The sequence below is a fragment of the Heterodontus francisci genome, unplaced genomic scaffold (genome assembly GCF_036365525.1).
Source record: "Heterodontus francisci isolate sHetFra1 unplaced genomic scaffold, sHetFra1.hap1 HAP1_SCAFFOLD_58, whole genome shotgun sequence".
Classification (NCBI taxonomy): Eukaryota; Metazoa; Chordata; class Chondrichthyes; order Heterodontiformes; family Heterodontidae; genus Heterodontus; species Heterodontus francisci.
Window position 1 is genome coordinate 940,330 of NW_027142006.1, and position 4,983 is coordinate 945,312.

The window sequence follows — 4,983 nt, forward strand, 5'->3', positions numbered from 1 at the left end:
ATCCCATCCATAACATCATGTACTTTCCCTGAGCTACAGGTTATCGCAAGTCTCTCTGGCAGTGTTTATTTTAGGTGATTTTGTACTCAGGTTCTTTTGGAATCCATGTGTTTGCAGATCTTTGTGAGTGAGAGATGTGGTAATATGTTTAAAAGATTTCACTGTAAATTATTCATATCTCCATCTTTCCCCGAACTTTGTACAAACACATTAATATGGGAATGACACACATCAGGCCGTCAAACCTGTCCGCTAAACATTGAAAGGTGACAGTGTTTATTGTGACGGGGTTCCATTTATGAAGACACATCTTGATGATTCACACATGTAAAAATTTGTATATTATGTTCATGACATAATGACATAAATAAACATTTCCTTGCACTTGCCATGCTTGGTGAACATTTTCTCTGCTGATGCCCCCTGAATATATTAGAGAACATGGTGACGAGGTTGAGATTAAAGTCTGTAAATATAGGCAGAAAACAGCAGCAGGGACTGCAGTGAACAAGATTTACGTGACATATTTGTGCTTATATTGGTGGGTGAAATAAGATAGAACACACACAAAATCCTACATTTGAGCTCGCGTAAAAGATTGCTCTGTCTATGGAGATAGCATCAAAGAATGCTCAGGAATTTTGTCCTATGCCAGTGATCGTAACACACTTCAGGGGAACTTAAAAAAAAATGGTAAAATGGGCTTTCACATAACAGATGAAATTTTACACAGAGAAGTGTGAAGTGATACAATTTGGAAGGAAGAATGCCATATAAATGAAAGGTTACAATTCTAAACTGGGTGCAGGAGCAGAGAGACAATGTACACCAATGTCAGAAAGATTGAAAAGGTTGCTTAGAGCAAACAGGACACTTGGCTTTATTAATAGAGGCATCGAGTAAAAACATATAAGTTATGCTGAACCTTTATAAAATACTGGGAATGAATGGCCTCTTCCTGTACCTCCACAGAAAGCTTCCATTCCAGGTTTACACACACTAGTCAGGATCACTCTCCACAGATCCTGCCACTCCAGGCTCGGACGCCCACCTCAGGACCACTCTCCACAGATCCCGCCATTCCAGGTTCGGACACCTACTTCAGGATCACTCTCCAAAGATCCCAGCACTACGGGCTTGGAGACCCTCTTCAGAGATCCTAAATCTCCAGACACGGACATCCTTTGAGGACCACTCTTCACAGATTCTGCCCTCCAGGCTCAGACACCCTCTTCAGAATCACTCTCCATACATCCCGCCGATCCACGCACGGATATCTCCCTCAGGATCAGATCAAAGAATGTTGCTTGTCACTTATCAGCTCAAGCCTGAATGTTGTTCAGGTCTTGCTGCTTGCAGGCACAGACTGCTTCAGTATCTGAGGAGTTGTGAATCATCAGCGAACATTCCCACTTCTCACTTATGTTGAAGAGAAAGCCATCAATGAAACAGCTGAGGATGTTTGGGCCTAGGACACTGCCCTGAGAAACTAGGTATCCAGTCATGAATGGTGGTCGACAATTCAATAACGAACCAGATGAGGAGGCTCCAAAAACATCCCTATCCTCAATGTTGGTGGAGCCGAGCACGTCAGTGCAAAAGATAAAGCTGAAGCATTTGAAACCATCTTCAGTCAGAAATTGCTCAGTGGATGATTCAACTTGGCTTCTTGAGTTCCCCAGCATCACAGCTTCCAGTTTTCAGCCAATTTGCTTCACTCCACATAATGGCAAGAAACAGCTGCAGGCACTCGATACAGCAAAGACGATGGGCCCGAACATCATTCCGGCTCTAGTACTGAAGACTTGTGCTCCAGAACTCGCTGCGCCCTCAGCCAAGCTGTTCCAGTGGAGCGACAACACAGTCATCTACTTGCTGCCCCATCAGTCTACTATCAATCATCAGCAAAGCGATGGAAGATGTCACCAACAGTGCTATCAAGCACCACACACTTAGCAATAATCTGATCATCGATGCACAATTTAGGTTCTGCCAGGGTCTCTCAGCTCCAGGAAATAATTTGGCAGATAGAGGAGAATGTGGGAAAATGTGAGGTTATCCACTTTGGTAGCAAGAATAGAAAAGGAAAATATTATTTAAATTGTGAGAGATTACAGAATGCTGCGGTGCAGAAGGATCTGGGTTTTCCTCGTGCATGAATCACAAAAAGGTACCATGCAGGTACAGCAAATAATTAGGAAGGCAAATGGAATGTTACCTTCATTGCAAGGGGGATGGAGTATAAAAGTAGAGAAGTCTTACTACAAATGTACATGGTGCTGGTGAAACCACACCGAGAGTACTGTGTACAGTTTCCGTCTCCTTATTTAAGGAGGGATATACTTGCATTGGAGGCAGTTGAGAGAAGGTTCATTGGATTGATTCCTGTGATGAAGGTGTTGTCTTATGAGGAAAGTTGAGCAGGTTGGACTGATACTCATTGGAGTTGAGAAAAATGAAAGGTGAACGTATTGAGACATATAAGCTTCTGAGGGGGCTTGACAGGGTAGACGCTGAGAGGATGTTTCCTCTCGAGGTGGAATCTAGAACGAGGGGACATAGTTTCAGATTTAGGGGTTTTTCATTTAAGAAGGAATTTCTTCTCTCAGAGGGTCATTAATCTTTGGAATTCTTTACCGCAGAGAGCAGTGGAGGCTGGGTCATTGAATGTCTTCAAGATTTTTATCTACAAGAGAGCCAAGGGTTATGTGGGCAGGCAAGAAAGTGGGGTTGAGGTCATGATCAGGTCAGCCATGATCCTATTGAATGGCGGAGCAAGCTCGAGGGGCCAAATGGCCTACTCCTGCTACTAGTACTTCTGATCCTATGTTCGTATGATCTCATTGCAGCTTGGTCCAAACAGAGACGTAAGAGTGGAATTCCAGAGGAGAGGTGAGTGTGATTGCCCTTGAATGAGTGTGGCATCAAGGATCCCCAGCAAAATTGAAGTCAATGGGAATCAGGGGGAAAACTCTCCACTTGTTGAAGTCATACCTCGCACAAAGCAAGATGGTTGTGGTTAGTGGAGGCCAATCATCTCAGCCCAGGACATTGCCTCAGGAGTTTCTCAGGGTAGTGTCCTAGACACAAACATCCCAGCTGTTTCATTGACGACTTTCTCTTCAACATAAGTCAGAAGTGGGAATGTTAGATGATGATTCACAACTCTTCAGATACTGAAGCAGTCTGTGCCTGCAAGCAGCAAGACCTGAACAACATTCAGGCTTGAGCTGATTAGTGACAAGCAACCTTCTGGCCACACAAGTGCCAAGCAGTGAACATCTCCAATGAGAGAGAAAAAAAATCTACCTTTTGATATTCAGAAGCATTATCATCGTTAAATCCCCCACCATCAACATCTTGACCAGAAACGTAACTAGACCAGTCACATCTATGCTGTGGCTATCAGCGCAGGGCAGAGATTACGAATTCTGCAGCAAGTATCTCACCTCCTGACACCCCAAATCCTGACCACCATCTACAAGGCACAAGTCAGGAGTGTGATGGAATACATCCCACTCAACAACACTCAAGAAGCTCAACACCATCCAGGACAAAGCAGCGCACTTGATCGGCACCTAACCCGCCACCTTAAACATTCAATCCCTCCACAACCAGTACACAGTGGCTGCAGTGTGTACCATCTCCATATGCACTGCAGCAACTCGCCAAGTATCCTTCAACGGCACCTTCCAAACTCGTGACCTCTACCACCTCGAAGGACAAGGGCAGCAGATGCATGGGAACTCACTACCTGCAGGTTCCCCTCCAAGTCACTCACCATCCTGACTTGGAATGATATCGCCATTTCTTCACTGTTGTTGGGTCACAATCCTGGAACTCCCTCCCCAATAGCACTGTGGGTGTTCCTGCACCATATGGACTGCATCAGTTCAAGAAGGCAGCTCTCCACCACCTTCTCAACGGCAAGAGGAATGGGTAATAAATGCTCGCCTTATCAGCGATACTCACACCCAAGAATGAATAAAAACCAAATCACTCTCCACAGATTCCCCACAATCTGGTCTTGGACATTTACCTCAGGAGCACAGAGCTTTATATCACTGCAACATGAGTTCCAATCTTCATATTCTGTTCACTTTTCACATTATTTTCTACCAGTCCACGAGCTTTTATTAATTCAGTATTCGGGTCTCTGCTCCTCCGCCGTTTCTAACATCTCACCTCTTACAAAAAAACACTCTGATCTATCGTAGGTACTAAATGACCCCTCATTTTAAATTCCATCTGCAAAAGCATTGCTCACTCACTTAATCTATAAAGAAGATTTGAAAATAAATTTCTTGCCAAAGGATAATTTTCTGCATCTGCTCCCTCGCCATTTGCTTTTCCCATTTGTCTTTCACTTGGTGCAAATCGAGATGGAAGGAAGGAGGGGAGGAAAAATCCTGCTCCGTTTCGTGATCCCGATTTGATCTTCATTCCAGTGTAGTTTGGGTGAGAAATTCCAATAGTCTGTCTCAATTTTAAGAAAGTATAACCAATTCTGGAATCACTGTCTGGACAGGGACAAGAACAGGTTTCGAGGCTGACTTGACACATCAACTCCCCCAACAGAAACAATACACTAAACAGTTCATAAACTAACGACAAGGATAGGATTTGAACCCACGTGTGCACAGCACAATGGATTAACAGTCCATCACCTTAACCTCTCGGCCACCTTGTCAGTTGGTTAGACGTAGCTGTCACCTTCAGCACAGTTTCTGGCTGTGCAGCTAGCTGTGGAATGATGGAAAAAGACCTTCTGGAAGTAAATGAAGTTGTGAATGGAGTGGTGTGAAACATTTCCAGACCATGTCCAATTCGTTTCTACTCAATGTGAAAACCCACCAAGGAAAGACTAGAACATACAATCATTTCATCACATCATGATTAACATCACTCAGACACTTGAACCATTAGGTCACTGACGAAGTCATGATGACCGAATTTCTCATGAAATTACAACTAAACTAACTG

General features: G+C 43.9%; 1 non-coding gene across 1 annotated transcript; it reads right to left on the reverse strand.

Annotated features, from left to right (window-relative positions):
• Window positions 1–4,608: 4,608 nt before the first annotated feature.
• On the reverse strand, window positions 4,609–4,690 carry trnan-guu (transfer RNA asparagine (anticodon GUU)). The gene has a single exon. It is a non-coding gene; the product is annotated as a tRNA-Asn (tRNA).
• Window positions 4,691–4,983: the final 293 nt, after the last annotated feature.